This window comes from Cyanistes caeruleus, chromosome 16 (genome assembly GCF_971803275.1).
Source record: "Cyanistes caeruleus chromosome 16, bCyaCae1.hap1.1, whole genome shotgun sequence".
NCBI lineage: Eukaryota > Metazoa > Chordata > Aves > Passeriformes > Paridae > Cyanistes > Cyanistes caeruleus.
In genome coordinates this window covers 2,415,410-2,428,075 of record NC_141716.1, presented here as the reverse complement: position 1 = coordinate 2,428,075, position 12,666 = coordinate 2,415,410, and positions in this window count along the sequence as shown.

Here is a 12,666-nt window from a genome sequence, read left to right as displayed (position 1 = left end):
TATATTGTCTGCTTTAAACTTCTCTGGGTTAATCAGCTCTGTTTTCTGCTGGCTTGTGAAGTAAATAAACATCAATAAACATGAGTGTGTATCAATTGTTGGGAATGGACTTTAGGAATTCACCTTATTGATGCAGCCTTTAGGATTTGGAGTTCCTGGATGATGCTTGAACCCACAAACATCAGGCATGTGCTTGTAAGTGGTTTCCATGGAAATAATATTAAAAACTATTTATAGAATGGAAGAAAAATGTACATATCTTTTATGGATTTTTACACCAAAGTAATTGACTCTAAAAGTTGGTGTGAAGCAGTTCACACTCTGATGCAATGAGGCCCAGAGCTGTTTAATTCTGGTTTTGTGAGGGGTGAAGTGTTTCTAAATGCTCATGACAGGAAAATACTGTGCAGACAGAAGTTACATGAGCATTTATAATTCTGTTTTATCTTCACTTTACTTACAGAGGAGCTGTGCTGATGAACATGGCAGTCTTTTGTAAGCCAGTATTTAATATCATTATTCAATTCTCAGCGAGCAGAAAGGGCTCAGGCTTAGTTCCAATTCTTTCTTTTTTGTTTTCAGGATAAACTCAGGAGTTTAGGGGGAAATGATGAACTCCTTGGTCCATTTTGAAGTGGAGGAGAGGGCACTGAAGTGAGAAACCAGAGCATTCAGCACTCACAGAGACCCCAGAGAAATAACCTGGCATGTAAACTGGCAGTGAAAAAAGGAGGAAACCAGCCTGGAAAATCCCTTTGCTGAGCACCTCTGCTCCTCCTGGGTGACTGCAGCGGGCAGGGAAGGGAAAGAAGAGATTGGGAATGGGAGCAGAAGTGATTTGAGGAGCAGAATCACTGCCAGGGCATACTGGCTACAGAAAATGTCCATTTTTAATGCAACAAGACTGAAACTCCTGGGCAGGGTCATCTTGAGCTGGGTCACTGTTGCTCCAGTGTGACATCACCACCAGGGCTGGAGATGATGAAATTAACAGAAACTGGGAATGTTTCTTAAGAGCTGTCCTCAGCTCTTAGTGGCAGTGTCATCCAGCTGTGATACCTGAGTAGATTTTTCTCACCCACCAGTGGCAGGCAGGAATTTTTAGCAGCTGATAGACCCCGGATCAATAACTTACATAAAGCAGCTCCTGAGTCACCTACAACAAGCTTGCACATGTGAAATTGGGAAGAAATAGTCTGGAGCTTGTGCTATTCTGGAATCACAGAGTGGGGGAGGCTGGGAGGGCTCACAGTGGCTCCTCTGGTGCAGTTCTTTTCTCCATTTTCCCTTAGTTGTTTCTCTTGGAATGGGATTTGTCTCCCCAGATGTCTCCACAGCTGTTTCTGCTGGAACCAGATGTTGTCCCCAGATGCACAGGGGCAGCCCTGGCTCCCTTGTGCCCCTCTCCAGCATCTCCTGCCTGCTCTGCCCTGGAACTGGAATTTCCCTCCTTTCAGAAAGTTTCCCTTTTAGCCTGGAGCAGATAGAAAATGTGACCCTGGAAGCACATGGCAACATTTGCCTCTGCCCACGTTGCCAAGCACGGCCTGACCTTGCAGCAAACCACCAAGAAATGCTTAAAAAACCTTGGGACTTTTCAGATTTTCAGTTGAAGGAATGAGGAGATAATTAGTTCATGGGAAATACTTCAGTGGACAATGCCAATGCAATTGAAATTTTAAACTGTATATTCATACTCAGCAGTGGATTTAATTTTATTTTAAACGATGTAAAATGCCAGCTAGAAAAGTGTTTTCCATCTAGGTTAACAATAGGGGTTCTTGCATAAGCCACTGGAGCTTTCAAAAAATGCTTAAAAATAATTTCCTGCAAACTTTAAATGAAACTTTAAACTGAAGATAAAATTTGGAATCATTTCCACAAGGACCTACATTATATTTAACTAGTTGGTATCGACAACTGAATTGAATTTCTAAGGCAGCAGCCATAGGTGCTCACAAATTAGGGTCTATATTACATATTTTTTATATTAGCTGTTACAAATGCTCCAAATGAATGGAGGGATCTTTATTTTTAGTAAAAAAAATTCCTAATGTTAACTTCAAAACCTTGCTTTGTCCAGCTTTTTATTTCCTCCTATACAATACCAGGAGCCAACTTTAAATTCTTCTTCTGTAGCTGGAGCATTTGTGAATTAGAAAGGTCAAGAATGTCCAATATTCAACTTTCTGGACATTTTTTTGAAGATCATGGAACGCTACCAAATGTTTTTCTCTTCTAAATATACAGTTTTGTTCTAAACATGCAGTTGTACATTTGATAAAGGTTACAGAATTTGTGTCATTCCCATTCTCATATCTTTGTTAATATGAACAGAACTGAAGGTTGCACATTTGAATGCTCAGAGGTTGGCAACTAGAAAACAAACCCAGATGAATAACCTGGAATAAATATTGGTTTTACTTTGGGTATTTTGGGGTTTCCTGGGGTGTGTGAGCACAGGACAAAGTCTGGTTAACAGATTTGTCTCTGATGTCTAAACAATTCAGATTTCTTCTTCACTTTCTTTCTTAAACCACAGCGTAAGACTACTGTGAGCTCTCAGGCTCAGTTAAATTTGGTGAAGAATTTGAAGAATTTGGTGGCTTTTTGAACATTTCTTGAGGCACATAAGACCAGAAGAATTCTGGTGGTGAGCAAGCGCTGTAAAGCTGTGTTTGGGGCTCTGTAAGAACCCCAAACCATGGGTTACAGAACAGGGTGAAGGCAGCTGCTTCCTCATTCATATGAAATTTTATTTTTATTGAAAAATGAATCCTTTCCTAATGTGCTTTCTAATGAGCACCGTGGGCTGTTTGTGGTGCTGACTCCTGTCACCCTGCAGGCTGCACATGGGGACAGGGGACAGCTCCTTGCTGGCCAGCTGCTTCCGAGCATTAATCCAATATGCAGATCCCGAGCTTTAATGAAGCACTAATTAATGATCTGGCAGAGGCTGAGCCCCAGCAGCCTGGCTGCACCTTCAGGCTGCCACGGGCACGCCCGGTTTTGTCTCCTGGCTCAGCTCAGTCACACTCTCGGTACCACCAGAAAGGTGAAGGGGAAAATCATCCAATTCCTTTAAATTCTCCTTGGAGTTCAGTGCCAGCTTCAGAAGGTGCAGCTGCTAATGACCTAGAGGTGATTCATCCCTGAGCAGATAATCTGAATTTAGCTGAAGTGATTTAAATTCAAGGAGCTGAAGACAAAAATCTCATCTCCTTCAACAGAGAACTGCCCATAGAAATGAGCAAAGAATTTGGAGCTAAGAGAACACTTACAAAATTAAAAACCTCTGGCTGGCTTTGGACTGCTCAGTGGAAGCAAAGCTGAAGGAAATCTGATTTCCCATGGCTTTAGATGGGCTTTCTGGGATTCTGGGATTCTGAGTAAGGCAAAGAAGAGGCTCACACACGGATATTTTGTGCATCTGAGATATCCCAAGGGAAGGAACAGGTTGAGTGCCCGATCCTGCAACTCTGTTGACAGCAAAGCTCATATTAAATCCTGGCTTTCCCATGAAGAAGTCAGAGTCTGACAGAGGATTAATAAGTAAATAAATTATCTCTTGGTTTTACGAAGCTGACATTACTGCATGAGCAGTTCTATGTCTTATTTCATGTACTCAGACGAGAATGGAGCTTGGAAAGGGCTCTTAAACACAGCTTTACTGTCCAATGGAATATTTACCATTTTAGTTACTTTTGTATTTATAAAAGAGTACATGGATGAGACAAGCTTTTGGAAGAACCAGGGAATATTTTAAATTTTCTTTTGTTTATCCAGGACTTGACATCTCTCTTTTCTATATCCTGGCTCTGAGTCACGCTCAGTCTGGAGTTAAGTATTACTGATGAATTCTCCCCTGGATCACTCACAGGTCATTTGTTCGTCTGTTGTGTTTGATTTTCATCTCACATTGATGAAACCTTGCACGAGCTCTCCAGGGTGGCTACCCCAGCTTCCAAACTAACACAAAAAAGGATTTTTCTCCCTTCCCATATTTCTGGTTTTTTGCCATTTTTTAATTTAAGCAGCCGTATCACACACACAGCTGGGACTGAACTAACTCCCTGCCTCCTCCACATCCACTTTTTGTTCCCTTCTTCCATTTTCTGTGCTCCTGCAGTTTTGTACCCTGGGGTGACAGAACTGACCTCTGCAAGTCGCAGGTTCTGGAAGATTCCTTAAAAATGTTTTGTGTGACTAAAGAGAAATTCCTGCCACTGAGCCCTTGATTACTTTTTTGTCTTCACAGAGCAGCAGCCTCTGAGTGCTGGGACACCCTGTGAGAGCCTTGGATGTGCAGGAGAGCGAGGGGAGGTTTTGAAGAGGGATCCTTCCCATGGAGAGAGAATATTCCATGGCATAGGGCAGGAAGGAATTTCACTCCACTTGAAACAAAGGCTGTTTCTTTGAATCAAGTTGTGAAGTTACCCTAAGACAGGAGGAGGAAAGAAGAAAGAAATAATCTGTGGGTTTCTGCCACCCACCTTAACCCCACAAACAGGGATTATTACATATTTTTTTAGTACTTTTAAAAAGTATTTGTGGTTAAAAAACCCAACAAAACAAACAAAACAACATGAAAAACTTCTCGACCAACTCCCTCTACTAGAAAACATTCCTTTCTTGCTGTTTTGCTTTTCTGGGGCTGAGATTTACCATGCAGCTGCCACTTTGGGGGAGCTCTGTGTGGCTTTGGGAGTTTGGAGGGATGAATTGCAGAAGAGCTGGGACTGGAATCTGCACTCAGAGGACCAGAAACCACATCCAGGCTCTGTCCTGGCCACATCAGGGCTGTTTGTCACAGCCAGGGCTTATCCAGAGAGGGCTGTGAGGGGTCACAACTGGGCAACAACACTTTCAAATGTACCACGTTATTTTCTCCTTCAAAAGCACCATTTCACACCTTCAACAGTCCAGCTGTTAAGGATTAAGTGATACACGAAGCCACAGATGATCCAGAGCAATTCCTTTCTTTGAATCCTTATTGATTCTTTTGAAATCTTGCCTTTTAACAAAGGTTGGCTCCAACTTTGAACTCCTGGCTCTGGGAAACTGGAGCTCAGCCCTGCTCTGAGGGTTTCTGGCTGAATCCCTCAGCATCCAGCAGGATTCCTCCTGCCTCAGTCCTTCCTCCAATCTCAGCAGCTGAGAACAGACAGTTAGGCCAGGATAGTTTCAGGTTCTATCAAGATGAACTCTGTACTTTCAATCTAATCTAATGTTTGATCTTTCCGACCCCAAATCAAAGCTATTTTCTGAAGCATTGCCATGGTGATGCACAACACAGTGTGTTGTCATTGCCAGGGCTTTTAGGGCTTTATTGAAATGCTTTTGAGCTGCAGAAAAAAAGATCTATGGTACATTATGGCAGAGATTGATTTACAATGGGATGCTCTATAAAATATTTAATAGAATCTCTAAAATTATATCAAGACAAGTTACCAGAAAATTAAAAATGCTGAAGTATATAGAGCTGCAAACATGGGCATTAGTGTGTGAGTACAACCAGACCTCTCCTTCCAGAGCTCAGAAGGAAAATATGTTTGCTGGCAAATTGAGTAATTGTTTCTGAAAATTGGCAGCTCCCTCGTTTCTGGGTAAGCCTTCAGCATTACCTATTCCTAAGAAACTTCTTTGTATTCACAGAGTGCTTACTATTGTGAAGCTAATGGATATGTTTTTGATGAACACATTTTTCCATTTGAACTGTGAGAGCAGTAACCTTTAGTCATCCACAGACAAGATCATTTAAATTCTAGGCTCAGTGGAGCAAAATTGTTCGATTCAGAATCTGATATGCACGTTGGCTTAATTATTTTTGGTTTTGGCTTTTTTTTTTTCATTGTGATGAATCTTCTGTGATGATCAGATAGTGAAATTTATTTTATCTGTGTGGCAAATTCATTTGTGGTCTGATGAATTTCCTTCTCCCTTGCTCAACCCTGCTCTTTAAAAATACACAGGATCACTTACATTGCTTTTTCAGATCACTTACATTGCTTTTTCAGATGTTTTGTAAACATCACATTCTGTACATCTCATTCCATCTCTCCCAAAAACCAGCAATGGGTGTTGGATGTGAAATCCTGACCCTGTTGAGGATTCAGCAGAATATTTAACCATTAACAGCTAGTCCAGACTCCTCTCAGTGGAAATGAGAGCCAAACCCCATCCAGTTCCCAGGCCGGGCTCCTACAGCTGTGCCTGGGATTTGGGAGTTGGTGAATCGAGTGTCTGCAATTCAGGCTGCTAAAACAGCAGTCAGTGCTCTGCCTTTCACCTTGTGGAGCATTAATTGGAACATATTCTGTCATTTCCTCTCAAACTTCATTAATGGCAATAGAAACATTAAATTTGCATACATCAATTGCTAAGCAGTTATGTTAACCAGATTGTTAGGTTCATTAATACTGCTTGAAAGTAGGGCTAATTATATCCTGCTTCCCATTTGGGGCATTGGTTCTGTCTGAATTGTAATGTGACTAAATTGTTATTTTGATTATGCTGATGAGTTAGTTCATTCTCATTTATCTCCTGATTCCTTTCATTCAGAAACCTTTGAAATCTGCACAGATGCCCCAGTCTGAGAAGCCTCCCACTAAAATTCAAGCAGTACAGTTCTTTTCTTCCCAGGACAGAGTTATTGGAATGTGGGAGGAGGAAGAGAATGGGACATTCTCCATCCAGGTCATCATACTGGATTTTCTGAGTGAGTTTGGGCAGGTTATTACAAATCAATGTAAATTAGTTCAGCTTTGCATCCAAGCAGCCCAATAAATGGATTGAAGCAGCAGATTTGAACTTGCTTGTGCTCACAGTCACCCTGATTTGCCTTTTGCCAGCAGGCCCTTACCAGGTGGGGAGAAATCCCTTTCCAAGGATCTTTGTTTTCCATTCCTGTGTCATTACAGGCTGATGCTCTGTAAAATGCTGTCTCTCCTGAAGGAGGCACCTGACTCATCCACAGGCCATTTCCTAAATAATGGCAAAGATTGTACAAAGCCTTTGGTGATTAACAAGAACTCTCAGTGGCTGACAAGGCACTCCTGCCTGTTCTTGCTCTCTCCCTGCCAATGGAGCTCCAGGGAATCAGGAGGGAGCAGAGGATGAAGCTGGGTGCCAGGAGGGTCTCTAATCCCACACACGGTGTTTGTCTCACCTAAAGAAGTGACACAACTTTTCCTTTCCTCATCCATTCACAAGGCTCACTTAGCACCTGGTTTGCTATGGCAGAATAAAAGAAAATGCAGAGCAATTAAGGAACAAATTGGGAATTACAGAATTGTGTCAGAGCATTGGAGCTCACGTGGTCACTTGAGGGCTGTGGTTTTATGTGTTTTGGTTGTCCTGGGTTGGTGGCACTCTGCTTTTCCCATCCCTGGAGGTGTCCAAGGAACACCTGGACGTGGCACTCCGTGCTCTGGGCTGGGGGACAAGGTGGCATCAGGCACAGGTTGGACTCTGGGAGGTTTTTTCCAACCTCAGTGATTCTATGATTCTGTAACACCAATTCTTCAGATATTGCAGGGCTTTGCCAGAGCTCTGCTCTTCCTGGCTGTGACATCCAGAGTAGCCAGGAGCTACAGGAAAGTGACCCAGCCCCCACAGCTGTCCCCCCACAGCCCCTGTGTGGCCTTTGTGCCATTGACTTCTCCATTCTCAGTGAACTGTAAGGGCAAACCACCAGCCCTGATAACTTGTTAATTAAACCAATAAGTGGATTAAACACTGCATTTCTTTATATGAAAAAAATAAAATAAAGAAAAGCTTCAGATTAACAAAGAGCTTTTTGAAGTTTGGATGTCTTGAGCCCAGTCCTGCTGCCTGAGCAGTTGTAGCCAGGCATTCTGTGGTTGCAGGCTGTCTCCTCCCACAGCCTATTCCCATTCCTATTCCTATTCCTATTCCTATTCCTATTCCTATTCCTATTCCTATTCCTATTCCTATTCCTATTCCTATTCCTATTCCTATTCCCATTCTTATTCCCACTCCCATTCCCATTCCCATTCCTATTCCCACTCCTATTCCCATTTGTGTTTTTGTTTCTGCCTCTCTCTGAGCTCAAATGCAAGCTGTGCACTGCCCCTGTGTCCCCTGGCAGGCTGGATACAACGCAGAGTAACTTAATTAAGGATGCTCTGGGGGGAAAAGCAGAGTCTGCAGCAGCCAGATGAGAGCACATAGAGGCAGAGCATCCTCTGCAGCTAAATGATCAGTTATATTGCAAAAGGAATAACAGATCCAGCTGGAAAAAAGGCAGTTTGGATAAACTCAGGGGTCCCACTTTATGCTCAGAATCAGGACCCAGCTCATTATAAAAGAGCAGTACAAGTGCTGTGCCTTTGTGCATTGCTACTTTCTAATTGGGCAGTGAGATTTGATGAAACTGTGATTTTTCTTCCTCATTAATAATGCAAAATATTTGAACAGTGTGTAGCAGTGCTTTTAGAGGCTTTGCTGATAATTTGTGTTGCTCGAAGTGGGACTGGTTCCTCTCAGTGAGACGAAATGCTTGCTCTGGTCATGTCATGCAGTTCAGGAGCTGCAGGGCTCCTGGAGGAGAATCTGCAGTTCTGTTTTAAGCAGCTAATTTCCCCCAGGTTGTACAAATAGCTCTGCTACCCTGCCAGCAGTGTCCAGCACCCTGAGTGTGGAGCCATCCTCGAGGAAAGCTCGGCTGGGAGCGCCCTGAGATGTGGACACATCTTCCACCTTGGCATGGATTAACTTCTTTTCTTTTTAAGACTTTTATCTCTGTGTGTGGCACAGGATGGTGGGCCAGAGATTGAACAAGTCTCCATTTTGTTCCTTTACTTCTCTCATAAAACTTCCTGCTTCCCTGAGGCTTTTAGAGGGAGAAATGGCCTCTAACTTGTTCTTGGACAGAAAATAAAATGCCCACATTCTCTCCACTCTGCTTGGGGCATCATTAAGGCAACTATAATTGCACTAATTTTAGTGGAAAGAAACCTACTTCGGTTCCCTCATTGCAGCAGGAGTTTTGAGATTGTTGTGATGCTGAAACGATTTTAAAAGTTAAGCACTGCAGCTGTTTCAGAAGCTGGCTTAAAAAACTATAAATCCAAACTCATTCTGATGTTAATTGCACTGAACTACGTACTGAGCTAATTGAAAGCTTTTAGCTGTTATGGTTGTCCATGCACTCCCCACTTCCTTGTGCAGAAGTCCCAAATTACATATAATGAAAAAAAATGAAAGCATTAAATGGTTGCTGCAAGTGCTTGGAGTGCAGTGTGCCATAACATCCACGTCACCAGCACAGGAAACAGAAAATGTTGTTGTCTGGAACATTTCCATTCATAGAATGATTCGCTTTGAGAGGGAGCTTAAAGAAATCTCCAACCCTGCCATGGGCAGGGGCACCTCCCACTGCCCCAGGTGCTCCCAGCCCCGATGTCCAGCCTGATTTTGGACATTTTCAGGGATCCAGGGGCAGCCAAAGCTGCTCTGGGCACCTGTGCCAGGGTCTGCCCACCCTCTGAGTCAATAAAGAGCTTTTTCCTTGTAACTGATCGCAGTCTGCCCTCTGTCAGATCGAAGCCATTCCCCTGTCACTCCTTCTCCATGTGAAAGTTCCCCTCCAGCTCTCTTGAAGCCCCTTTAGGCCCTGGAAAATAGAATAAAGTTCATCTGCAAGGCATGGGGAAGGATTAACACTTGACTGTTAGATGAAAAATCCTTTTATCTTTAGATACCATGAAACAAAATAAAAACCAAAAACAAACAAACCAACAAAAAGTTTCCATGGCATGTATTTGTGATTCTGGAAGGTGTCTGAAGGCTGTAAATCAGTGGCAAGGCCACCAAGCTGTCTCTTTATTGAGTCCTGTGCTGATGTGGGAGAAGCTGCAGGATTTGCAGGGCAGTCAGAGACAGGGAACCAGCTTTTGTCTCCCTGGGAAGGAGCCTGAGGAAAGGCCTGGATATATCCCAAAGCTCCACCAAAACCGAGCTCATCTCCAGCTGCTCACATTTTACCACTCTTGGCACTGCAAGGACCTGCCTGCTTTTCTTGTGGAGGTGAATTTCTTGTGCTGGGCTGCAGAGCTGAATGGCTGCAAATATTTCCCCAGCTTTATTTCTTCCATGATTATCCAAGTCGTGCTTCGTTTGAAGCTTCCATCAAGAATCCCATTTTCACCACAATGAAAATCTACAGGAATTATTTATCTTTGCTTCCCTTTCCCACACGCTGGTCTTGGGCTGTGTAACCAACACCAGGTGGACACTGAGAAGCTTTTTGGTGAAAAAACAGAAATATTTGCTGGTGATTTATAAATTCAAGGATGGTAAAAGCAGCCCCAGCAGCTGCCAGTGAGCAGAACACTGCTGGAGGGCTGTGCCTGCCTGGCTGTCAGCACAACCACCATGAACGTGTTGATGGTGCTTGGCAGGTACCTGAAAAAAAATTTTTCTTGAAAACAGTGCTGTGTTTTGTCCTGCAGTTACCTCCTCCTGCTGAGGCTGCTGTGAGGAAGATCTTTGCTACTGATATTAGAGGTGAGAAGATGAAAAAAACCCCACTCCATCATTTTGTGTCAGTAGGTCCTAGGGAAGAAAAGAACCGAGCGTTCGTGGCTCTTTGAACTTTTGGTGTCTCCTGTTTTACTCTGTAGTTACACCCTTATGTCTGTAGCATAAAAATACCTTCATGAAACATGAATTGAACTCCTGGGGGAGAAGGGAACTGAGTGAGAAGAGAGGGAAGCATTAAGAAGTTTGCTAAAATAGTGTCTGTGTTCCAACTCTTCCCAGTCTGACATGGAGCTGCTGGTCCTTGCCCTGACCATGGCACAACACCAGCTCTGACAGGAGCTGCACCATCAGGGATGGGCTGGGAACAGATGTGCTTTCCAAGGAGGCTGAAACCCTTTGGAACAGCTGTCAGGGCTGTTGGTAGAGCCATGGAATTATTGAGGTTGGATCGATAATGGTGAGAGTGTACTTTAAACCCAGCATTGCCAAGTCAAAGGCAATCAAAAGCCTTGGGGAGGGGCAGGAAAAGGGTTGATTCTTCAGTTTCTGAGGAGCTGGAAAGGCCTCTTGCTTTGGGCCTCTCCACTTGCTCTACCAACAGGAATTCTGCAGCTCTTCTTGACACGAGCTACCTCAAAGCTGCACAGAAAACCGGCAGCTGGAACAAGGTACTGAGAAAAAGAGGTCTCAGATAAATTCAACATGAAATATTTACCATGTGTGGCACAAGCCTTCCTCCTGTAGCTTCTTTCACACTGTTCTCACACACAGAGCTTGCAGCAGCAATCACAAAATCCTGTGTCACTCATTTGGAAACTTATAATGAAATTTGTTAAAAAGTGTATGAAATCTGCTTTTGATTACAGAAGTAGCAGGATCTTGCCAGTCTTCCTTCCTTTTATTATCTGGAGGAGAAAAAAAAAACAAAAAAACAAACCCTTTCCAGTGCATTCTGGCAAACTTTTAAGCGGCAGCATGGCTGAGGTGAAAATGTTATCAAGTTGGCACAGGCAGAGTAAGTGGGAGTGAGGGGGATGACAGCTTCCCATGGTTCAGAAACACCACTGTGAGCATCTCAGCTGCTTTGTTTGGCTTTGCAGGGGCTCCCCAGAGAGAGGACAATCATCTATTGTCTCAAGCCCCACATTTCCTAAGCAGGACAGGAGAATGAGAGGCACGGATCTGGAATTGTGGCAGCAGGTCACAAACGAGAGCGGCCAGCAGAGAACCGAGGCACAAATCTGCTTCCTGAGGGAAGCACAGGGAAGGGACAATTGGCATCATCCAACACAATAAAAGCAGCGTGAGAAGAATCACTGAGGATATAAGAAGTGTTGATGCATTGGAAATGTCTTTCATTCGTGGACACTTCCTTCAATGTCTGTGGCCATCAGAGGCTGGCAGTTTAGTTTTATTTGGAGAATGTAAATGGAGAATTTGGAGTTGTAAATATTTGCATTTCAGCAACCAGGCTATAGGGAGAAGGGTCACTTGTATTGCTGTAGCTGCTCAGAGGTTCTTCTCCCAGCGAGGCTCCCAGCAGCACACTCAGCCCTTTGGGAAGCCCTCGGGCAGATTTTGGGAGCAGGTTTTGGACACCCTCAAGCATTTTTGTTACTAAAGTGGGCCAGTGTAACAAGTCAGAGCTTGCAGTGTTTTTCAGCCTAGAAAACCCCTGCCAGTCTCTCACAGTGTGGCATCAAGAAAGCTTTAATTATCATGTGCTTGACAGTAATTGATTTGTAATTTGTCTTGGGTTTGTGGTTTGGTTTGGGTTTGGCTTTTAATAAGGAATTTCTCTAATTGCCATTTAATGTGCACTGTTCCATCCAATGCTTATATTTTTCCACTTGAGGGACTCTTCCCATAGTGGTGTCTGTTTCAAAGGAAGTTTTATGTCAAAGCAAGATTTGTGATGGGCCATAATTTTCCTCCCTTGAAAGAAAGCAATTATTCAGCCAAAATATGTACACTCAGGTGATTATGTCAATGTATCACTTCCTGCTGGGTATTAAACTGTATTATTCCTGGAGTCTGGACTGGGAATATGATTAATAACAGCTTCTGATACAGCAGATAGCAAATGAAGGCCGAGTAATAGTAATTTTTCATTTGAATCACAGCCAAATTGGCTGTTTTGCAGTACTCGTCTGTGGCAAT